This window comes from Frankliniella occidentalis, unplaced genomic scaffold (assembly GCF_000697945.3).
Source record: "Frankliniella occidentalis isolate FOCC.00 unplaced genomic scaffold, Focc_3.1 Scaffold180, whole genome shotgun sequence".
NCBI classification, from domain to species: Eukaryota; Metazoa; Arthropoda; class Insecta; order Thysanoptera; family Thripidae; genus Frankliniella; species Frankliniella occidentalis.
In genome coordinates, this window is record NW_026267306.1 from 375,054 (window position 1) to 385,574 (window position 10,521).

The 10,521-nt window shown below is 60.1% G+C and overlaps 1 protein-coding gene across 2 annotated transcripts in view; it reads left to right on the forward strand.

Annotated features, from left to right (window-relative positions):
• The window catches only part of LOC113207619 (uncharacterized), a 202,979-nt gene that overhangs the window by 5,223 nt on the left and 187,235 nt on the right, over nt 1–10,521 (forward strand). The gene's annotated exons all lie outside the window — the stretch shown is intronic.

Sequence of the window (10,521 nt, forward strand, 5' to 3'; positions counted from 1 at the left end):
CGCCGCCGGCCGGCCCCGCGCCGGGCTGGGCCGCCGCAGTGCGGGTCGGGCCCGCCGCCGGATTTGCATCGAATGACTGTGGTGGGTGACGTCACACCGGTGCTCCCCAGTGGGAAAGGGGTGTGGCCCCTCGCACACGCTACACGCGCGCTCTCAGGGGAGGAGGCTCGTGGCGGCGTTACAGAACGATCATTCAATTGTTTATCGCCGGGGTCCACTCCTCGGGCCTGGGCGGGCTCTCCGCCGCGAGTGGTCCACGAGGCCGTGTCCACCGCGCCCGGGAGGTCGGCGGCGCGGACCGGTGCGGGGGACACCCCCGGGACCCCCGGGCCAGCCGGGCGCTCACGGCCCAGGTTCTCACGGCGACGCGGGGAGCAGACGGGACACACGGGGCGGATCGGAGCGGGACGGGCGGACGGACAACACAACTCCCAGGGTGCCACCCACGTCAGCGGGGCGTGGCGGGGCGTGGCGGGGCGCGGTGCGATCCACTATCGGCATTGCTGCCCTTACGCGTAATGGTATTCGTTCCGTCCATCTTCCTCCTCCTGCTCCTCCTCCTGCACTGGGCGCGGGGAGGCCCGGCACAGCCTCCGCGGGGCGGGACGGGACGGGACCGCCGCGTCGCTCGGCGTTTTTTACCCGGCCCGCGGGTAACTTTGGTATTTCTATAAGTAGTGGCGGCGGGGCGTGGCGGGGTGGGCGGCGGCATAATGTGACGAATCACACGGTGGTGGGTACCGCGGGCCGCGGCCGCTCTCATGGTCCAGGGGAGGTCTTGTCATCGGCGCTCCCCGGCGCGGCGGGCGGCCCGGCCCCTGTCACTCACACACCACTCACACTACTCACTCACCCGGGCACTTCACGTGCGCGCGGCTACCGGACAGCTCGCCCGGGCACCTCTGTAGCGTGGACCAGCCGCCGTGTGGTGAGTTAGGTGAACCCCTGCCGCGGTGCCCGCCGCGGCCCCCGCGCACGACCTGACTCTGGTTGCACTATCGGGCCTGCTGCTCCGACCTGGTCGGGTGCAGGCGCCGCGCGGGGGTTGCGCCCCGGAGAAAGTCTGTACCAGGACAGGCTTTCCACTACCCCTACCGCGATGCTCATGTCGGACCCTCAGCCTCAGGTCGCCCCCGCCCCGGTTGTCCTCGAGGTTGTGGCGCTCGGTTTGCAGCCAGCAGTGTGGGTACGTCTGTATGAGTGTGTCTCGCCGAGTCATTCCCGCCACTCACTGACCTGCCTACCGCACATTGTGAGCCCCGTCAAACACACTTGGGCACTCGCGCCCCCCGAAAACCACTCCAAGCTCCGCGGTGCGGTGCGTTTGGCTTGACGTATGACGTGTGTTCACCGTTGTGTTGGTGCTAGGGAAAAGTATTTTCAAGAATTCTTTTTCAAACGGTTGGAATTTATTTTCTCCAAAAAATTTACTTTTTTTGGAATTTTACGGAAATATTCCAGTTGTTTTTCTTCCAGTTTTTCCGGACAAAGAATTCAGAATCATCTAGTTGGTGGACGGCCCCGGCGGCCCCCTCGGCGTCCCGGCGGCGCTTCAGTTATGTACCCTAAGCTCGTGTCGCAGTACCGCTCCCAGTCAAGCGGGGGGCGCGCGTCGCCAAACGACGCCGTCTATTCGCATTTGGCGGCGGCGGAGGCGGCGGGGGCGGTGGGGTCGCACACATAAAACTGTAAATGCCTGCAGCCCAGCACAGCAGACGGGGGCCTGGACTCGTTCCAGCCATAGCAGCCTGGCGGCCAGCCTGGCGGGCCCTCTGCTGCGCTGCGCGCTGCGCCCTGCTGCTGCCGCGGCCCTTGCAGTAGTAGTACGGCCGGCTCAACCTTGTCAGTCGGCGGAGCGTGGCGTTTCGAGTCGCCCGGTCGACACGGTGCCTGCACACCTCTGCAGGAGCACAGGCCCCCCCGGCCGTACGGTAACACAGGTGCGCGCAGCAGAGGTCTGCACCGCATCTCTGCTCTCGCTTATTATTTATTTCCTCGATTACCGCCGGCGCTGCCGTCCGTCCCCTCGCTCGACGCGTCCCCCTGCTCGGTGGCCGCGACGCGACGCGTCCCCTCTCGAGGGAGTCGTCGCTAGGTGTCGCCCGTGATGACTTCCAGGGCGGGGCGGCGTCTGGCCGGTGATGAAGTTATCCCCAAAGTGACCACATCCCCGACGCCGCCCCGCCCGCCCGCCTGCGCGACGCTCCCTCGACCACGTCGTCGTCGTGAAGCAGATCGCCAACGCCACCGCCGCCGTTCGGAAATAACGTCGCGGATGCAGTTGTTGGCCGCGGCCGCGGTGGCGCTCTTGCTCCTCCGGGTCAACGGCCCGCCAAGCGCGGCCGCGCAGCAAGTGGCGGGGTGAGGCGGGGCGGGGTGGAGCGGGTGAGGCGCCAGGCATAGGCCGCGCGGTGGCGGGCGAAGTGAAGTGATAACGCGACGCGGACTGCTGGAGACATAGATGTGAGTCACTGCGCGCAGGGCACGGCACGGCCACGTGCCGCAAGTTATCGGAACATTGAATAATACATGAACGACGCGCGCGCGAGTGAGTAGTGTCGTCCGTGAGGGCGTGGTGCGGCGGGGCGGGGCGGGCGCACGGGCCCGCACACACCGGGGGGAGAGAGGGCCATCTTCATTACGCCCCTCATGCGGGCGCCAATAATGGCCCATTCAGAGCATCTTTTTCTTCTCTCCCTAAAGGTCAGCGCGGCCCTTCTTGGCTCGGCCGGGCGACCGGGGGGTGCGGTTAAGCCCTGCGACTGTTTAGACTTGCGGTGATGCGGTCATTACACGTCACGACGGTGTGTCCTCGGGAGAACACGGCGCAGCAGGCCCTCCTGGCCTGGCCCTTCGAAAGCACAACAAAAGTTCGACCCGCAGCCCTCAGCAGATAGAGTATGATTCTGTGCGCTTGGGCTTAGAGTAGACCAAGTGAAGAGAGAAAGTATATGGGGGTGCCGGGGAAGCGTCAAACCTAAGGGGGGGCAGAGGAGGTGGGAGAGGGGCGACATTGAGGGACAGGTGTCGGTCCAGCCATCGGAACGGAACGCCACCCGGGTGGAGTGCTGGGGACGAGCACGGGGGTGGCATTGGGGTGGGGTCAAATGCAACGACTGCTGCTGCCGAGGCTTTGCTGACCTCTCGCGGTCTCTGCAGCAACAGCGCGAGCTGCACGTGGCGCCGTCTACCGCGGCCACCCCGCGTCGACCCACGCCGAGCCGACCACCCCCGGCCTCGGCGGCCTCCCTGTCCGCCGCTCTGCCGCCGCGGCTCCCACGGCCCTTCCTTCCTCTCTGCGGGTCCTCCCCGCCCCGCCCCGCCGCGGCCACTCAGCGGCGTGGCCCGAGCTTTGCCGCTAACGCTGCCGCTGCCGCCACCGCGGAGTGGAGCCGACCCGCGGGCCTGCCGGGCGACACTTTTTTCCCCTCGCACCTGACAGTGTGTTGTTGACGGCAGCGGCCCGTGACGACCTCACGCAGGCGGCCCTAAGGCGGCCCCGGCCCGCCACCGCGGTGGCTCCCTCTAGCGGCACTTATCAAACGCTAATGTCTATTAAAGACAACTGGCCGCTCTTACGGCTTACGGCGCGGTGGGGCGGGGCGGGGCGGGGCGGCGGCGCAAGGCGACAGGGCGCGGTTGGGGCGTTCCCTGAGAGCGAGCGTAGCGGCCGCGTCGTCGCGTCCCGTCGCGCTCAAAAAATAAACGTTATTCAACCACACTGCACCGCACCGCCCCCGGCTGCTGAAATCGGGAAGCATGGGCATATCTGTATACGAGGTATTGCCTCTGTGCTCCGTTGGAGCATGTACGCATACAATCCCGAATGCAGGCGTGCGGACGGGTTGCGTACTCTCACGGGGCTCTAAAGCGCCATACGTCCAGAGACGACGGGCAAAGTGGCCCTCGCCCGTTCCGGCAGCAGTAATTTTTCTCCAACGGGGCACAGCCACAGCGCCCACACCAGAGGTAGTAGTGCAAATCCATAAGGGAGCCCTCTTCTACAGCGATCTGCTGGTCTGATCGCGGGCTCGGGGTGACCAACAACAACGTCCCTCGCCGCGTCTTCTACGGAGCGACCGGGCGGGCTGGCGGGGCCGGGGGCGGGGCTGGAGAGGCGACCGGACCGACCCCCTTTTTCGTTCGAAGGAGGCATTAATCCAGCGCCTTGTCATACTGCAGCAACACCTGACAGTGCGCCTTGTTGCCGGCGGCGGGCCGTGACGGCCGCACGGCCTCGTCACGAGAAAGGGTTACTGGGAGTGTCACCCCCCGCGCGCCGTCACGTGACGGCGGCGGCGGCGTTAAGCCCCACCCCCCTACTTTTGCTGATTGCCCGCGCGGCCCCGCCGCCGCCGTGCGTTACGGGTGACGGTGACGTTTATGAAGCGCGGGAGAGTATAAGTAATTGGCTGCGTTACGGCCCCTTGAACAAACGTCATCACCACCGATACCTTCTCTCTCCTCTCCAGCAGCGCCGTGGCGCGCTGCTGCCGCCGCCACCCCGCGACGGCAGATGACGTAAAACACATGGTTTTGGAGCGGAAACCGGAAATCGCCGTGACTTAATTCTCTCTGATGCGCGCGCCTCGCTCCTGGCGACGTGTACGCAGTCAAGCATCCGTCCATCCATCGTGGGCCAACGTATCGGGCGGACGGGTTGGGGACGCGGCCTGGGCTGGGGACGGGCGCCTTGGGCAATGACAATCATGATGGTCAGAACGCCCTGGCGGCCTGCGGCGCGGGTGTTCGAACCCCGCCCCGCCCTGCTGTGACACCCCCAGTCCCTCTGTTCCACCCGTTGTTTGACCCTGGACTATCACGAGCTCCTGATTTGTGGCGGGGCGTGGCGTAGCGTAGCGGGGCGTGGTGTCGCACTGCCCCGCGGGGTTTGTTAGGAGGACAATGGTAGGGCGGTATATGATAAATCCAGATTTGGGGCCGACAATAATGCTCCCGTGGGACACTATTTCTTTTAATACCGTATTTTCTCTCCCAACCTTTAAAAAAGTCGACGCGTCGTCCCCTCGACGACGACGTACGTAGAGAAGTGATTAAACGGTTTCAAAAATAAGGCTCGTGTTTTTTGTTTTTTTTTGTTGTTTTTTTTGCTGTCGTGATAAAGGCTTGTTATTGCGGCATTTTCTTTTAGAAAAGTTTTAAAATAATTTTTTGCAAATTTGAGCCTTTTCGTCCATCATTGAGCCTAGAGGGCCTCTGCCATCCCTCATCGTCTGGCCCTTCCATGAGTCCGGGTAGAGTAATGAACGACTGTCACAACACGGCCGTCTGTCCAGGTGACACCCAGCCCAAAAGGCTCGAGCCCCGCCGCGCCGGGCCCGGCCGGGCCGGGCAGCGTCCAGATGTCCAGGCGATAAACATATACCACCCAAACCGCTGCTGCTGCCGCCGCTGCTGCTCAAAATTGAAAAACTGAGACAAGCGTGGAAACGGGTTGAGCTGACTAGGGCCGGACCGGGCGCTCTGTCTTGCCATGCTATGGGCGGGGGCGTGGCGGGGCGTGGCGGGGCGTTGTGACCAATTGATTGTAAGGTAGCGTCGCACCGCCGCGCCGCCCGGCCCGGTTCCCTAATTGCGCCTCATATAAATCCCGATTTTACAGTTTTACTCGTCCATTGGGCATGTTTTCTACTCAAAGGGCCCCCCCGTTTATTTTATTTACTTTGTCGGGGGCAGCCGAGATTCGGCGTGTCGAAACGGGCGGCGCGGCGCGGCGTGGCTAGGGGCTCAACGCCGAGCGTGACGCCGCTTCAACACCTCCTCCTGCCGCTCGCATGGCCGCCGCCGCCGGGGCTTTACCGAGCCCTCCGCGCTACGGTGGCCTACCCTCCAGGCGCTGTCCGGCGCATGCAGGCTCTATAATCTGACCACAGACCTCCGTGGGGGCTCCTGCCTGCTTCTGCTCCCTCTCCGGTGCTCGGATTTGTCGCCGTAGCTGCGGTCACCGTGGGGTTGGGGGTGTGTGGAGAGGGGTGGGGTGGGGGCGTCGGCTCCGCCGTCGAGGACTCCCCTCCCTGCCCCGGAGGCGTCGGGGACGATGGCCCCGCATCCCCCGGCCTCCCCGGCCTGGCCTGTGGGGGGCGCAGCAGTGGGCCAGCGCCAGGCAACGCCAGGCCAGGCGATAGGCGGATAATCCCTTGCGGTTTGCGGTGGGCAGCGGATCCGCCCGAGCGAGGAAGAAGGGGAGAATAAGGAAAAGAGTTCGGGGCGATTCGAGCAGCACGTCGCTCTCCCGCTCGCTCCTTGTCGGCCAGCGCGCCGCCGCCGCCGCCTTTTGGGCGGTAAAGCGATACTGCAAGCGATACTTACTTCTGGATTAAGACGACGCGTGCGCAGTTGGGTGTCCTGTGTCCCTCTCGCTGGTCTGGTCTCACCCTCTCTCCGCGCAGCCAAGCGCGCCGCGGAAGGGAGGGGAGGGCAGAGCGTATTGCGCGTAACATACCGCGTATTGCACTTGCTCGACGAGGTTTCGTTTCGTTATTTTCATGTTGCTGGACACAATAATAATTAATTACTAAATCCCTCGCTGCCGAGCCCCGCCACTCGGCCAGTCCTCTCCTCTCCTGGACCCTGGACTCGTTGTTGTTGGCGGTGTCCTCCAGACGCGCCGCAGCAGTGCGAGCCGAGCGGAGTGCCCGCGGGGCAGCCGACCCGAGCCCGAGCGGCGGCGGCCGGCATTTGGCGGAAAGTTGCGGGAAAAATAAGTTTGTCATTAGCGACGACATAAAAATTTAAATGGATCCCGCCCTTTCGCGCTGCGTCGCCCTTCGGATTGTGTTTTGTTGTTGTTCTTTTCGGACGCGCGTCTGCCTGCACTCTTGGCTGTAGCGCTGTCGATGATCTCCGCGGGGCAGGGCAGGGCGGGGCGGCTGCTGCACTGAGCCCGGGGCTGCAGCGCAGGAGAGGGCTCGCGCGTGGGAAAGGTTAGGTCGGAAACGAGGCGAAAAGGACGAGAAAAGAAATAATAACAACAACAATAGAAATAAAAGTGGGAAAGGACGAAATGGCGAAACGAAAGGGCGCGTACGTATTAGGACAGCCGCAGCAGCGGCGGCGGCTCGGGAGGTGGCAGCTTTCCTTCGCTTCGCCGCAGCCGACTGAACCGCTGGCTGGGTTGCCTACTTACCGGGCTGGCATAAGGCAATAAGCTGCTACGACCGAGGCTACGACCCCATTGCCGCCCATTGCTATACTTTTATATTTTTGCTCAATTTTTGCCAGTTTGTTGTTGTTGTTGTTGTTGTTGTTGTTGTTGTTGTTGTTGTTGTTGTTGTTGTTGTTGTTGTTGTTGTTGTTGTTGTTTGGCCCGTGCGAGGTGTCCTGTGACCACCATAGGAGACATAATTAATAGACAGTCTCTTTCTCTTTCTGTCTCTCTGTCTGCCAACTCTGCATGTCTCTGTCTCTTTCTTCTTTCTCTGTCTCCTCACACACAAGCCACAAATCCGATAAGGTGGCACCCCAGGATGAGTCGCCTATAGCTCCTTTAGGTTGGGGGGGGGGGGCTGTGCTCTGCTCTGCTCTTCGGCTTACGGCGTGTCGTGGTGCCGCGGCCGCATGTTAGTAGTACTGTGTGTATGTGGTGTGTGTACGCGCCGAGCCGCTGCTGGACCAATCGGAGGGGAAAGAGAGAGACAGACAGACACACACAGAGATCCTCTATCTGCGCGCGGCCAGCAAATACTAAATAACTCAATTATGCGGACGGTTGTCATTACCTGAGCCCGGGCCGTGGCGGGGCGGCGCGGGGCGCAGCACAAAGAAAAGAGGATTTGTGCCTAATAGGGCGAGTATGGGATGGAGTTGACAGGGCCGGCAGACGGGCGGGGCGGGCCGCCTGGACCCACTATATGGACCCACCCGGCCCCGGCTCCAATTACTCGTGCGTGTGACTGTCGCTGTACACACGCCCGTGCTCACGCTCGTGTACACGTTGTGTCGGTTATTGGATCGATTATATGTGCCGTATCCCTCACATCCCTCCCTCTCTCTCGTATGCGCTTTTGCCCCTGCTTTATAGGTGCTCCCATCGCATAGACAGACGCGTTGAGAAAAATTTTCCTCCCCTAGGACAAGACAGTTGCCTATTGCGTCGTGTATTTTTGATCCCAGCACTAAACATTTTAGTTCCCGCGATCAGAAACTTTGGTGAGAGGCAATGAATATGATGTGAGGTGAGGCAACAAAACTTTTTGTCCTTGGAACAAAATTGTTTAGTGTGTCAAAAACTTTCGGTCTGGGGACTAAATCCAGTGCCCATGACTAAAACATTTTCTCAGTGCGAAGCACAGCGCCTGCGTGGTCAGCGTGTGTGCGTGTGGGACTCACGCACGAGTTCTTTCGAACGCTTGTGCTGCAAACGGAGAAAAGCTGCGCTGAAAAAAAAACTTATTTGGCGCACGTTCACCTTAATTCTATCAAACCAAGAAATAGTACGTCAACACCGAAGCTAAGTTTTATAAAAAGTGTCATCTTTTTATTTTCCATTTACGATAATTGAACACAACGATAAGAATGGAATAAGCGTGCCTTTTTGACAACCACAAATTTTACCATATACTCACATGACCAAAATTCACAAAACTTTAGTAAGTTCTTTAAAGTTATCAGAAGTCATTCACCTCGTGTTAAGTTTGAAATATGAAGCTTTCCCAGTCAGTTATAATGTTGTAACAGTAGAAATGTGGTCCATTTCGGACTCATTGCAAGCACTTGGGTGACAGCAAGCAGCTAGCTGCCTCGCAAAGCATCTGCCCGATGTGTAGCGCTTTCTGCTCGCATTTTGCAGCCGTTTCACACTGTTGCGGTCGGCCTTCTGCTGCACATAGCACACTCTGCTCTCTGTGTGTTTCTCTTCCCCCTTTGGGGATAGACCATTATTAGTGGGCTTGGCATAATGGGCGCTTTGTGGGCAGATGCGGATTAGATGAAAAAGCAAGCGTACGCCTCAGTAGGCAAAGCGTGCATGTGTGTGCATGTGTGCGTGTGTGTGTACATGTGCGTGTACATGCGCGCGAGCGAGTGTTCGAGCGCGCGTTGCAGGCTGATGCAAAAAGCTATAGTAAATGGGGAGGAATGAGTGGAAATTGTGTGGGTCCATCAAACTGTAACTTGAGCCTCCTTTTCGTTTATCGTGAGTCATACCGCCGGCTGCCCTTCGGGTCGGGCTGCCCCCCGGACCCGGCCGACCCGGCATGCACGCTGACGGACCGGACGGACCTCATGTCGGCCGGGACGACTTCTGATAGCCACAGGAATGTCCTGTATGGACAAAAGTCCTGCTGGAGTACGACCAGGTCTTGAAGCAGTCGTCATCCTGCACTTCCAGGGGGTCTTCAAAACCATATGCACATGCGTTTGTGTGTGTGTGTGTGTGCGTGCGCGCGGCACATGTGCGTGTGTGAGTGCAAAAACGGAACAATGCTTATTGTTGTAAAGCGGCGCGGAGGAGGCCGCCAAGGGCTCCGGGGCGGCCGGCGGGGCCGGGCTGCTCTGCTTGGATTCTCGGTATCATATTTAAGAACTGCCATGCGGCTTGCCTCCGGGGCGGCCGCGGTGTGTCGTGGTGGGAAAAGGGGGCGGGGGAGCTTTGCTCACTCATTTATTCGTCTCTGACGCCCGTCAATTGGTCTGACGCATTGAAACCCTCGCGTTATAACTAAGCTGCTGGTGCTCGCGCACCACGCTACAAGGGAAGAGTATCAAGTACATCACTTCAGGTGATGGTATGTACTTGTACTTGTTGAAGCGCCATATACTGGCTGAAGCAAGCAAATTCACCATAGATCCATTAGATCATAGTAAAATATAAGTTTGGCCCCGACTCGCATTGATTTTTAAAAGCGAAAGTGGCTATACTTTGAATAAAGTTGAATACTCGAGGGAAGGTTCTACTTATAGCTAGCAAATGTCTCAAAAGTATTCTGAAATTCCCGCGTCGTCAAAAAAGGCAAATTACCTTTTCCAAAGAATGACCTCTAAACTCGCGGTTCCCGCCTATGTGCGCTGAGCTCTGCTCGTCCTCCACCAGAACCGCAGGACAACGCGACGACGACGTGAAAGCGACAGCAAGCTGCCGGCTTTATTTGAGAAAATGATGAGACAGAGAGCGGTCGGCGGCATTTGTTCCCGATTGACGGGCCAACCGCATGACAACAATATCGTCCTCTGTGTGTGAATGTCGGGGGGAGACGTTCACACATGAGCAGCCTCAGCTCTGGTATGTGTGCGTACAGTGCGTGTGTCCGCGCAAGTCCTCATCGCGCTTGAGCGCTTGGCGCCCACAAGAGCTATGGCGGCGGCGCCTGTAGAGCTCTGTGTAGTGTGTGTGTGTCGTTGGCGGAGGAGAGAAGTGGAGCGTTATGAGGCTGGCACGCCGGGGACGTCGTCGCCGGCGCCCTGCTTCCTCTCGCTGCGCGCTCTGCGCTCTTGGCGCGAGGCGAGGAGCGCCTGCCGGGTAGGCAGTCCCGTAACGCCGGGGTGCGCCGCCGTGCAGACTAC